The sequence below is a fragment of the Aulonocara sp. 'chitande type north' Nkhata Bay genome, linkage group LG23, assembly GCF_057382095.1.
Source record: "Aulonocara sp. 'chitande type north' Nkhata Bay isolate Kocher_YH1m ecotype deep benthic linkage group LG23, A_spYH_male_GT1.1, whole genome shotgun sequence".
Classification (NCBI taxonomy): Eukaryota; Metazoa; Chordata; class Actinopteri; order Cichliformes; family Cichlidae; genus Aulonocara; species Aulonocara sp. 'chitande type north' Nkhata Bay.
This window is the reverse complement of record NC_141365.1, coordinates 50,467,706-50,481,824: the sequence shown is the minus strand read 5'-3', so window position 1 is coordinate 50,481,824 and position 14,119 is coordinate 50,467,706. Positions and strand designations below refer to the sequence as shown.

General features: G+C 42.4%; 2 non-coding genes across 2 annotated transcripts; one reads left to right on the top strand and one right to left on the bottom strand.

Moving 5' to 3' along the window:
* Positions 1-1,332: 1,332 nt before the first annotated feature.
* LOC147302970 (5S ribosomal RNA) lies at positions 1,333-1,451 on the bottom strand. The gene has a single exon (XR_015127415.1). It is a non-coding gene; the product is annotated as a 5S ribosomal RNA (ribosomal RNA).
* A 357-nt stretch (positions 1,452-1,808) lies between these two features.
* Positions 1,809-1,927, top strand: LOC147302969 (5S ribosomal RNA). Its single transcript, XR_015127404.1, has one exon. It is a non-coding gene; the product is annotated as a 5S ribosomal RNA (ribosomal RNA).
* The last annotated feature ends 12,192 nt before the right edge of the window (positions 1,928-14,119 follow it).

Here is a 14,119-nt window from a genome sequence, read left to right as displayed (position 1 = left end):
AAAGTTAGCGGCCATCCAGGTCTTTATGTCTTTAAGACATTCCTGCAGTTTAACTAATTGGTGTGTGTTATCTGGCTTCATGGACAGATAGAGCTGGGTGTCATCTGCATAGCAGTGAAAATGTATGCTATGTCTTCTAATGATGCTGCCTAAGGGAAGCATGTATAATGTAAACAGAATTGGTCCTAGCACTGAACCCTGTGGAACTCCATAATTAACCTCAGTGTGTGAAGAGGACTCTCCATTTACATGAACAAACTGGAGTCTATTAGATAGATATGATACAAACCACTGCAGTGCAGTACCTGTAATACCTACAGCATGTTCTAATCGCTCTAATAGGATATTATGGTCAACAGTATCGAATGCTGCACTAAGGTCTAGCAGGACAAGCACAGAGATGAGTCCACTGTCAGAGGCCATAAGAAGATCATTTGTAACCTTCACTAAAGCTGTTTCTGTGCTGTGATGAGCTCTGAAACCTGACTGAAACTCTTCAAATAAACCTCTGCAGATGATCTGTTAGCTGTTTGACAACTACTCTTTCAAGGATGTTTGATCTGAAAGGAAGGTTGGAGATTGGCCTATAATTAGCTAAGACTGCTGGGTCTAGAGATGGCTTTTTGAGTAAAGGTTTAACTACAGCCAGCTTGAAGGCCTGTGGTACATAGCTGATTATTAGAGATAGGTTGATCATATTTAAGATCGAAGAATTAATTAATGGCAGGACTTCTTTGAGCAGTTTTGTAGGAATGGGGTCTAAAAGACACGTTGATGGTTTGGAGGAAGTAATTATTGAAGTTAACTCAGAAAGATCAATTGGAGAAAAAGAGTCTAACTTAACATCAATGGTACTAAAAGTAGCTGTAGATAATATTACATCTGTGGGATGATTATTGGTAATTTTTTCTCTAATGATAAAAATTTTATTTGTGAAGAAGTTCATGAAGTCATTACTAGTTAACGTTAAAGGGATTGTTGGTTCAAAAGAGCTCTGACTGTTTGTCAGCCTGGCTACAGTACTGAAGAGAAACCTGGGGTTGTTCTTATTTTCTTCAATCAGTGATGAATAGTAAGATGTTCTGGCTTTGCGGAGGGCTTTCTTATCAAGAAGAAAACTATTTCTCCAGGCTAAATGATGATCCTCTAAATTTGTGACACGCCATTTCCTCTCCTGATTACGAGTCATCTGCTTTAGGGTACGTGTTTGAGAATTATACGACGGAGTCAGGTACTTCTGATTAGAGACCTTAGTTTTCACAGGAGCTACAGTATCCAGAGTCGTACGTAGTGAGGAGGTAAAATTATTAACAAGATAATCTTAAGTGCAAAAGCTTACAGCACCTGGTATTCCCAGGCGGTCTCCCATCCAAGTACTGACCAGGCCCGACCCAGCTTGGCTTCCGAGATCAGACGAGATCGGGCGTGTTCAGGGTGGTGTGGCCGTAAGCGAGGGACTGCTTCACAAACAGCCTCTTTATACATGCTGTGATGACACAGTCATGCTTACGTTTTTATGTCCTGTATATAAGTTGAATTGTCCAAAGCACAAAAATGTTGCACTTCCAAATGGTCCTAACACACTGTGTGCTCTGTGTCACTTTAACACTGTGCTGTGAGAAACGAACATGTGTTATTATGGTGACGTTACCGCGGGAAAAGCATTTTTCCAGCTCAGCGTTGAAGCTGCAGTTCGCAACAAAGGTTTGCATGTTTTCCCTGTAACATGTGAAGCTTAGCACAATCCTACATTTTAAAGTGTGTGACATTTGCCAAGTATAAAAGGTCTTTTATAGCCGGCTTCTCTCGCTTACGGCCATACCACCCTGAACACGCCCGATCTCGTCTGATCTCGGAAGCTAAGCAGGGTCGGGCCTGGTCAGTACTTGGATGGGAGACCGCCTGGGAATACCAGGTGCTGTAAGCTTTTGCACTTCCACACACAAACTGCAGAGGACGCCGCTGCTCACTCAGTGGAGGCAGCTTCAGGAAAAGCTTCATGACAACGCTTGTAGGAGCCATATGAGTTGTTTCCGTCTGACTAAGTGGGTTGGTTTAAATGGACTCACTGTATTGGTGCATGGGTGTTCAGACAGAACGTCACACTAAGATTAATAACATTAAAAAGGTCATAAAGATTATTAAAGAATTAAAGCAATCTGAGGATATTGTTTCCACTGTTCAGGCTCAGTTAGAGAATTTGTCTGTGTTGCTTAATGAGGCGACTCATCTGCAGGAAACCTTGCTTCCTTTGCTTCCTCAAGAAGAGCAAGAAAAACAAACTGCTTGGTTTATAAGTGTGCGAGCACATAATACTGAGTTTATGGAAGAGATAAAGAAATGGCTTCATGTTGCAAAGGGAAACCCTCAGAGTGAAAAAATCAGGTGTCTGAGCTTGATTTGCCACATTTAAATCCACCTGGTGTTGATTCCTCTGATCCATTACCTGCTGGAAATGGTTCTGGTGTTTCTAGGCACACCGTTAGTAAAGGTGCTGCGATAGATGATGTTAATCCAAGTGATAGCATCTCTAATGTTGGAAACAAAAGTTGTAGGAAAAGCAAATCATCACTCAGTGGCTCAATGGTTTCATCTGCCTTGTCAGCACGCATAATGGCAGAAGCTGACATGGCTGCCCTTCTTGTTCGACAGAGGTTGTTGAAAGAGAAGCATGCTTTGGAAGAACAAGAAATACAGCTTAAGAAAAGAAAGGAGCTGCTTGACTTAGAAACTGAAATAGCAGCCTCAGCAGCAAAGGTGAATGTTTTAAAAACTTCTGAAATGTCCCGAGTCTCAAGTGCTGTTAATGTTAAATCAGATGGAATGAATTCGTATTTAGAACAAGAGCAGGGGCGTTTAGGCGTTTTAAATCCTAATGCTCCGACGTTCAAACCTGTGTTACCAGAGCAACCATATCAGGGTGTTGATGCAGGTGATCATCAAGCGCAGGTATTGGATGTTAGGCCCAAGGTTAAAAATACTTTTCAGCCTAAGGTCATTTCCTTGGAAAAGTCAGAGACGAAGTTACATCAAGTATTTCCAGGTGCAGTTTCAACTACTCAAATGATGTCGCAGTCTCACACACAATTAAAACCTCTTACACATACAGTGCAAGGTGGTGAGGGTCATGATCATCTAGTCACAGTTTTGAAGAAACAGAATGAAATTACAACTTTATTAGCTGAGCAGCAGTCTCTGTTTTTGTTACCAAGACGTGACATTCAGTTATTTGATGGCGATCCTTTGCAATATCAAACATTTATGAGAGCTTTTGAGCACATGGTGGAGAGTCAAGCTCACAGTGCTAAGGATTGTTTATATTTTCTCGAGCAATACACTAGAGGCCATCCCAGAGAAATGGTCCGAAGCTGTCAGCTGTCAGTATATGCCTGTTGAGTATGGATATGCTAAAGCTAAATCTTTGCTCCAGGAGAACTTTGGCAATTCGCTGAAAATTGCTGCTGCCTACATTGAAAGGGTCAGTAAATGGCCATCTATAAAATCTGATGATGTGAAGGCTTTGCAGGAATATGGATTTTTACTAAGGCAATGTTGTAATGCAATGGGAGACGTGGAGTCCTTGCATGAGTTGGATGTCTCTGCTAATATGCAAGCAGTTATAAAGAAGTTGCCTTATAAGCTCAGGGATAAGTGGAGGCATGTCGTCTGCGATCTGCAGGGGAGGTTTCAACGTAAGGTGGTTTTTTGCGATGTTGTTGAGTTTGTTGAAAGGCAAGTTAAGATTGCAAGGGATCCATTGTTTGGAGATATACAAGATCCTCCGACAGCCATCAGAAAAGAGGCGAGGAATAGTAAGTCTCAGTTTTACCCTAAGGCTAAGCGGAGTAGTTTTGCTACTACTGTGGCCAAGGAGGGAGAGAACCACCAGATGAAGGTCCTTCATGTGCGGTGCAAAGCAGTGGTGTTACTGGGGCCGGTGAGCAAAATAGTGCTCTGTCCATAATACCAGTTAGAGGACAAGAAAGGTAATCAGTCACTGATAACCTATGCTTTTCTAGATCCTGGGAGCTCAGCTTCATTTTGTATGGAAGCGCTCATGAATAGACTGAATCTTTCAGGAAGGAAAACTGGCATTCTTTTGCGGACAATGGGTCAGGAGAAAATGGTCAGTAGCTATGTGGTTTCAGATTTGGAAGTAGCTGGTTTGGATTTAGATCACTACTGTGACTTGCCTGACTTATTTACTCAGAAAAGCATGACTGTTCATCAACGTAATATTCCCCGACAGGAAGATCTCGACAGATGGCCACATTTGCGCCATATTAACATACTGGAGATAAATTCCGGGGTAGACCTGTTGATCGGGACCAATGTGCCCAAGGCTTTAGAGCCATGGGAGGTTGTTAGAAGTCAAGATGGAGGTCCCTATGCAGTAAAAACTATGCTGGGTTGGACGGTGAATGGTCCTCTCAGAGAGGATTGTAATACTGACATTTTTGATGTGAGTGTTAATAGGATTTCCGTGGCAAGATTGGATGAACTGTGGGAACGTCAAATGAAGACTGACTTTCCAGAATGTATTCAGGATGAGCAGTTGGCTTTGTCTAGAGAAGACCAGCAGTTTATGAAGTCAGTGATGGATTCTGCTAAGTTGGTTGATGGTCATTACACCATTGGTTTACCTTTTAGGTGCAATCAGGTAAACATGCCAAATAATAGGAAGGCTGTAGAACAGCGAGCTCTGAGCCTTAAACGAAAGTTTATTAGGAATGGTTCATTTCACGACGATTACACCAGTTTTATGACTGAAATCATTTCTAAAGGGTATGCAGAGAAGGTGCCTGTTGAAGAATTCGATCGCTGTGATGAAGGATTGTGGTATATTCCACTCATGGGGTGTATCACCCACAGAAGAAGAAGTTGCGAGTTGTCTTTGATTGTGGTGCTTCGTTTCAGGGAGTGTCTCTGAATGGACAACTTCTGGAAGGCCCAGTTCTCACTAGCTTGCTAGTTGGGGTCATAACCAGATTCCGAAAAGAACATGTGGTGCTCATGGCAGACATTGAATCCATGTTTTATCAGGTCAGAGTACAAAGAGATGACTCAGATCTGTTAAGGTTTCTGTGGTGGCCAGACGGAGATCATAGTCAGGATCTGGTGGAATATAGAATGAAAGTACACCTCTTCGGAGCTACTTCATCCCCAAGTTGTGCGAATTTTGCCTTGAGGAAATGTGCAGAGGACAACAGAGATCATTTTAGACTAGAGGTTGTCAACAATGTTTTACATAGTTTCTATGTGGATGATTGCCTTATCTCTGTTGGTTCTGAAGAGGAGGCAGTGCGGCTCTATCAGGAACTTGTTGCTCTTTGTGCTAAAGGAGGCTTTAAGCTCACAAAATGGGTTAGCAACAGAAGAGCAGTACTTGCTGCCATACCTCAACAGGAACGATCCAAGGAGGTTAAGGATTTGGATTTGCATAGTGATGTGTTACCGGTAGAGAGAGTACTGGGTGTACAGTGGTGTATCCAATCAGATGCATTTAAGTTTAAGATCACACTGAAAACAAACCTCCCACAAGGAGAGGGATATTGTCCCTTGTGAGCTCGATCTACGATCCATTAGGGTTTTTGGCACCTGTGGTGCTGCCTGCTAAGTTGATCCTTCAGAAACTGTGCAGAAGTCATTGGGGTTGGGATGATGTGTTGCCAGTTACTGTTGAACAAGAATGGACAGTTTGGCTAAATGATCTTTGCCTTCTTGCAGATTTTAAGGTCGACCGGTGCCTTAAACCTTCTGATTTTGGAGACGTTGCTTCTGCTCAGTTACATCACTTCGCAGATGCAAGCGAGGAGGGTTATGGCACAGTCACTTATCTGCTGTTGCGCAGCACCCAGAATCAAGTGCATTGTGCATTTATAATGGGTAAAGCAAGAGTGGCTCCATTGAAACAAACTTCCATTCCTCACATGGAATTGACAGCTGCCTTAGTTGTGAGTAGAATGGATAAGATGTGGAAAAAAGAGCTGCAAATGCATTTGCAGGAGTCAGGATTCTGGACTGATAGTACCTCTGTGTTAAGGTATATCAGCAATGAAACCTCAAGGTTTAAGGTGTTTGTAGCAAACCGAGTGACCGAGATACTTAAAGTGTCCAAACCTTCTCAGTGGAAATATGTTAATACATCATGTAATCCTGCTGATCTAGCCTCTAGGGGAGTTAAGGTGCAAACCTTTTTGAAGGATGATTCTTGGTTGCCAGGGCCAAAGTTTCTTGCTGAACCAGAAATTAATTGGCCAGTGAACCTTGATTTTGGAAAGATCTCCATAAATGATCCAGAGATTAAAATGACAGTTTTAGTCAATGCTGTTGATGCAAATGAATGCAAGAATGGTGCGATGAAGTTCATTACTTATTTTTCTTCGTGGACTCGTCTAAAAAGGATGGTTGCATGGGTTCTTAGATTCAAAGATTTGTTGCAGGAACTTAGTAAAAGGAGGAAACAGCTGGAAGAGAGCTTTGCGTCTAGCGTTACTAAGGGAAATCTTGAGGAAAAGCTTAAAAGAGAGTTGCAAACTGTCAAGGACCATGCTGCTAAAGGATTTCTCTCGGTAAAAGAACTTAACAGGGCTGAGAATGTAGTTCTTTTCTTTTGCCAACGGAGGAGATATGCCGATGAGATCAGTAGATTGCAGAGGGGTGAAAGGGTGAAGAAGAGTAGCGAGCTCTATAGACTTAATCCTAAGCTTGAGAATGGTGTGTTGAGAGTGGGAGGTAGGCTTAGTAGAGCCTGAAGATGCAAGGCATCCCGCAATTATAGCCAGGGATCTGCATATTTCTGACCTAATACTTCAACATGTACATCAGAAAATAGGGCATGGTGGACGTAACCACATGCTGTGCGAATTGCGGCAAAGGTATTGGGTTCCAGGTGCAAGCATTGCCATAAGGAGGATTTTGGCTAAATGCATAGTGTGTCGCAGACTTCATGCAGCATCAGGATATCAGATGATGACAGACCTTCCACAAGATCGCATCTCACCCGATGAACCTCCATTTTCTTGGGTTGGAGTGGATTGTTTCGGACCTTTTCAAGTTAAGCATGGAAGGTGTGAAGTAAAGAGATATGGAATTATCTTTACATGCCTGGCTGTGAGAGCTGTGCATTTGGAGGTGTTGCCATCTTTGAGCACAGATTATTTTATTAATGCGCTTCGTCGATTTATATCAAGGCGAGGTCAGGTATTGGAGATACGATCGGATAATGGTACAAACTTTGTGGGTGGTGAACGTGAGTTGAAAGAGGCAGTGGAAGGATGGAATCAGGCACAGATTCATGAGATGCTGCTGCAAAAGGGCATAAAGTGGATCTTTAATCCTCCTGCTGGTTCCCATCATGGCGGTGTTTGGGAACGTCTCATAAGGTCTGTCAGGAAGGTGTTAAATTCCATTTTGAAAGTGCAGAATTTGGACGAAGAAGGCCTTTGTACAGTTCTTTGTGAGGCAGAGGCTATTGTGAACAGTAGACCAATAACTAAAGCCTCTACTGATCCTAATGATTTGGAGGCCTTGACTCCTAACCATCTGTTGCTGCTTAAGACCAAGCCATTGATACCACCAGGAGTGTTTCAGAAGGGGGACGTGTATGGACGACGTCGATGGAAGTAAGGCAAGTACAGTACATGTCGGACCTGTTCTGGAAGCGCTGGGTTAAGGAGTACCTGCCCCAGCTTCAAGAGCGTCAGAAGTGGCAGAGAATCGGACGGAACTTCATTCCTGGGGATGTGGTTATCGTTGTCGATGGTTTTGCGCCTCGTAACTCTTGGGTGACTGGAAGGATTGTGGAAGCAATTTCTGACAGTAAAGGACTTGTACGTCGGGTTCGTGTTAAAACAAAGACTGGTTATTTGGACAGGCCGATCACTAAAGTGTGTCTTCTACAGGAAGCAGAAGAGTCATGAAAATTGACTTTTTTCAAATATCTATTTGCATTAATGTATATTTGTTTATTATGAATTGAAATTGTATCTTTGAATGTTTGATAAAGGATAGACCATGTTTATCAATATGTCTCCTACCTGGTAAGTATGATGTAATTATTGCTCTAAAATAATTAGGGGCCGGTATGTAGGAGCCATATGAGTTGTTTCCATCTGACTAAGTGGGTTGGTTTAAATGGACTCACTGTATTGGTGCATGGGTTTGGGTCGTGTCGCATGGGTGTGGTATAAGATAAATGTGGTTGCACTCACTTGTTCACAGCACCTGATGTGATGAGCAGAAGGTAGGGTGAGCACGAGGCAAAACTTTCTGTTGACCGCAACATACCGCAACATGATCGTAATATTATCGCAATATGAATGCAAATTGAACACAACGTGATCGCAATTGATAGCAGCTTGAATGATTGTGATATATTTGGACTGTAACTTGATGGTGTTTGTATATTTGTGCACTAATAGACCATAGACCAGTTTGTAATTTTGACATAGTAGCTAGTGCAGTTATTCGTAAGTTGCAGTTATTTGTTTGTGCAGTCTGTGAGTTTGTTTGACAGTTAATCCCATATGCTGATTTGTGGTTCGGACAGTTGCATGCGGAAATAAAGAAGCAAATGATACAGAAGTGTATTTTGTGCGTTAATTGTTGCGCATCATCGGTGTCCTCATGTTTAGCCTGCCGCGGCCATTGGTTGGAAGAGCCGCAACACTCAGAGTTTTATTGTTGCTAACATTTCTTATAGATAGCACAGATAGTGCCCCACTGCAGTAATCACTCATGTCTAGATATTCCTGTTAAAAGGGAGTTTTTCCTCCCCACTGTAACATGGCAAACATAGCAAACGAATAATCCAGCTGAAGCTTCAGACAGCCGTCAGACAGTGAAACACTGCCATCTGCTGGACTCGAATAACAAAGACGCTGCTTTGACGGGTGAGGGAGTTTCAACAAGTCTGCAACGAACTACAGAACTATTATAGCGGACATGGTGCTCTAATGACTGCTTCATTAACGCAGGTCAGAAAGGATCAAACATATCAATAAATTATAAAACACAAAACGTCTCTTATTGCCCAGGGCTCAGGAAGTGAGTGTGTTCCTTATAGCCTATTAAACCTTAGCAGGTTATTTTGATGTGTTACACATGAAACGGCTATCCAGTAACATTCAGCTACAAAAATGCTTTTTTATAATTACTTTTTTACAGCTTCGCACTTTTACACAAGTTTTATCATCAGTGTCACAATGGCTGCTGCTAAAATTGAGTACAAGATATTTGTTGGCCTGATTAAAAGGTCTTGATGCGTGCTCAATCATCCAGGGAAGTAAATCTCCAAAAGCTGATTCTGTTCTTCTGGACGTAGCGTTTTCAGTCAGAGAAACCAGCCGACTGAAGGAACAATGGGCTGGGAGGTCAGTTCCTTAATCATGATTATGCAAATTCTCATGACCATTGATCAACAACCACTGATCAATGGTCTTGAGTACCATTCACAGAGAGTTGGAGAATGGCTGCAATCACAGCTTTGTAAGATGGTGACAGATGTACCCTTAGGCCCCCTCCTTGATTCAGAGAGGGTCTTTCCCTTTTCACGTAAATGGCCTCCTTGACTCCGCCCTCAAACCAGCGTTCATTGCAGTTATTGTTGACAATCACATTGTATCGTGTAACCATCCAGCTCACATATTCAATGTAAATGATTTGTTGAACTCAAGACATGATGAATGTTCCTGCATTAAAACACATCCAGCCTAGTGTTCTCACTCTCCCTAAATGGATCTGTTACATTAGTGATATGTGGGAGTTGTGTTTCAGTCTTTTCCACATGAGGACATTTACATTTAGTTTTTGCTTTACTGATGAGTGGCTGGTTAACCTGCAGTGGTTGAAGTATGTGTCGGTCGTCTGGAAGAGTAGGTGTAGAAGACGTCTTTAATGAATGTAATGCTCTGAAGGTGTCAGCGATTACTGTGAATTCATTATAAAAGTGGATTTCAGTGAATAAAGACAGGCCCTCATGGTGACGCTCAGGTGTCCATAAAGTGTAACAGGAGAGCTTTATCATACTTTCAGATATTTTACATGAGCCAGTCTTTCAAAAATTACATAAATAAATAATTCATTCATTAATCCACAGGAAACACAATGCTCATATCTGAAAGTAAACTCTGATATATATCCCCGACTAGAGTTAGTACTAAATAAAGGATCGCCCCAAAATGACTAAATATATAAAGACACTCTCCAGAAGAAGAAGTTAAAGGGATTTTATTTATTGTACAAGCAATATCTTCATAAGAATTACAAATTCTGCAGACATATTACCTTCTTACTGAACCTGAATAACTCACACACAGACGTGTCTGCTGCTTATCTTTGTTCAAACATGATGTTTTATCTTCTCTTCAAAACACATTACTCATCTTTCTGGCATCGTGTTACATGAAAACACCTGCATTCTACCTGTGTCATTGTACCACAAAGACAATGATTGCAACACTGTGCTTGCAAAATAGAAGAAATAAGACGACCAGCAAATACATAAAAGATGGTAAAAGTGATTCCATCTTTGTGTCTCCTCCCATTGTTTCCCCAGTCTGTCTAGTTCCCATATTCCCAGGACACCGCTGGACAACAAGTGGGTATTCCAAGACTGAGAGACAGCCAGAGTTGGCAAAAGATCAGACATTCTTAAGTAGAAGTAAAAATACTATTGTTCCAGTGAAACTTAAAGTACTGATTCAACTTCATTACTCAGCTAAAGCAAAAAAGTACAGGCTCGAAGCGCTTACAGAGAAAAGCATACAACAGAATGCTGTTCGCGGCAGTAACACACACTTGGAGGAGAGGCTCCAGCCGTCCATTCCAGCCCTATCCCTAACATTAACTCTAACCATAACTTTAACCCTATCAGGTCTTGTTTTACAAAGCAATTCATGATTAGAACAAAAAACACATTTACACATACCGATGATTTGTCACATAGCATCGTTACCTGTTGGGATGAGAACGTGTTGTTTCCAGAGCACCACAAATTGGGGTGTCTGTAGCTCAGGTAGAGCAGGAAACCTACTAATCAGAAAGTTGCTGGTTCAATCCCCGCCTGCATGCCAAATATCCTTGGGCAAGATGCTAACCCCAAGTTGCTCTCCGATGCATCCATCGGGAGGATGAATGCGTATTAATGTTAGATAGAAAGCACTTACAGAGAAAAAGCATAGAAAAAAGTGAGTGCATGAATGAGGCAAGTTGTAGAGAGTAGAAAGGTTTTATACAAGAACCAGTTCATTTACCGTTATATTTTAGTTTCATTTTCAGTTCTGTACTTTTTACATGTAATATTGATTCATTAGATTGACTACATGTATTAGACCTAACTTGCGGACAGCAAATTTAAACAACCGTAATAATTTATTTTCAGCGTCTGAAATATTTATTTAGTTTGTTTTTTCTTTTCTTTTTGGCTCCTGATATTAGTCAACTACCATTTGTCAATGTTGAACTAATAATGAATCTAAGAAAAGGTATTTGTCACGGTTGGCCAGCGTCAACCGTGGGGATGTGAGGAAGGAGGAGCCAGGCACGGAGCTCTGAATGCAAGCAGTGCGTTTATTTACAGTGAATGGAAAATAACAATAAATCCGCAGTGCGTTCCCGACTCCCGTGAAATGTCGTCTTCCCAGTGCTAGTGTTCCTTGTCTCCGCTCCTCAGTGTCTGAGCACCCCGTGCTCGCTGCCCTCTCGTCTCCACGCTTCTCCTGGGGAGATAACAAACAGGCAGCTGTAAGACACATACAATGCGGCAGACTATCCGTACTGACTGGCCGAGAGACTAACGTGAAGTCACGCAATGATCCAGCATCAGAGAGAGCGCCACCGCATTCTTAAGTAGCTCCTCCGACAAGGCTTGATCAGCTGTGTGATGGTCTTCAGGTGTGGCCAACCACCTGGCAGGGCCACACCCACCAGGCCTGAAGGTGCCTGTAAACAGGTGCTCTCAGAAACTCCGGCATCCACACACAAACACAGATATACCTGCAAGCAGGGAGAACGAGGGACAGCACACCAAAAACACACATGTCCATAACTGCTGGGTCGTTTAGACTCCTGAGCTGTGCACGAGGGGTCGAACACCCACTGGAAGGCCGGGCACTCGTTTTCAACCGTAATATACCTGATGTGCTCAGGTAACCTGTAGCGCCATGAAACCTCTGTCACACCAGGGCGCATAAAAAATGATGCTTTAAGAGACTGATGGGATCGGGCAGCAGGGAAAACATCCACAAAATGCTACCTTCAGTTTGACTCCCTAAGACTACCTAAACTAAGTAGAGTCATTACATGCTTGTTAAAAGCAAACTCTCATATAGTTTTTAATGTGCTTCTTTCATTACAATGACTAGATAAAGAATGTGGCCCTGTCTCTATTTAACACTGGCTACCCCAAAATGTTTCCAAACCTTCAACCGTAACTTTCACTGAGAGATTTTTAGATACGGTTATTGAAGCTGTGGGGTTAATTTTTTAAGTAACACGAGACGAGAGGCAGCAGCATACACACAGAGCATCAGTGATAGAAAGCTAGGCTAACATAGGGTAGCTACCTGTTCAAGGAGAAACATGTATAGGCCCATCTCAAGTGCCAGTGAACATCTAAATGATTCAGGGAAGACTTTGGAGAAAGTGCTGTGGGGAGATGAAACGAAATTATGTGGCTTTAACTGACCTTTTGAAATAGGAGTGTGATGCAAAAAATAGCATCCCCGCAGTCAAGCAGAGAGATGGAAACATTATGATGTGGGCTACAGGACGACTTAGTCGGGGTTCCAAGCAGTCAGGAAATGTGACATCGTCAGACTGCAGGCCACGGATTGGCTTGTCAGTCGCGGCACTCAATGAGTCATGAGACAGTGTCTTTCACTAAAATCAAAACTGCAGTTTTTTTAAAACCCTCCAGACATCAGTACTGTAGAAAATCTGTGGAGGGAGCTGAAGTTTCAACTTTCCAAGTGGCAGTCAAGAAACTTACAGGATTTAGAGAGTTTCTGTAAGGAGCAGAGGGTTAATGTTTGTGTGTCCTCACTGTAAAGACTGCAGGTTACTGGAGCGTGTCGTGTCATGTTTCCTGTTGCTCTGAGGTGCATCCAACAAATACACAAATCATTTACCACTAATAATAACACCTCCCCCACTTAAGTGTGTTCAACAGGAAGCTAAAAGTTGTTAGCTGTTAAAGTGTTCAAAAAACAGCAGGAGCTCGGTGTGAGGCCACAGTGGGCCAAAAAACACAAGGTGACCTCCAGCAAGGACAAAATGTATCTGGACGTCTCTGTGAGCATCTGTCTCACTGTGTAAGTGTAGCACAGTGTCTGTGTGTGCATGGCTGGGCAAGAGAAACAGCACAACTGAAAGCCAGCACTCAGACGAGGACCCGGTGCATCGTCTGTCTCATCTCAGCCAGTTTACTTACAAACTCTTTAAGTTTGAATTTTAAAGCTGACAATGTGCACAGGGCAGTGATATTTCAAATGAAAGTAAACTATTCCAATCTCTGCAGCCCCAATTGTGTATCTCACACACACTAAGTTCTCCTCCTGCCTTCAGCCCAACCGTTGAGCGCGATGACAAATAGAGCTGCAGAATTTTGCTGCTGTGTAATTAAATTGAGACGTGGGGTCAAAATTCCCACCTAGATTGAGTGAGATGAAATAGAAATCGGCTCTCCTCTAACTGACTTTATAGAAATAATTACATCAGCTGCATTTATAACTGTTATTAAATAACAGCAGCACACGAGAACTAAAGTGTAATCCCAGCACATTTCGCTTCGCTTGCACTGATTCTTTAGAGATGACGACCGTGGTGGGTAATTAAGGGCAAACAATATACAAGTCGCGTGAAAAATGGAGGCTGCATTACCTTTCCAAAGCTTCCTTTCCCGATGGCCCGCAGTATCTGGAAGTGGTCAAAGTTTACTGTGGAGAAAATGAGAAGCAGTTAGTGAGAACGTGTCAGTTTGAGCTGAGCTATAAAACAGGGAACATGACATGTACAGCACTGTGCAAAAGTCTTGAGCCATCCCTCATTTGCTTCCAGGGATCCGGACTTCCCTGTAATCTTTAAAGTGGTATTAAGGAATAGCTCTCCAGGCTTTTTA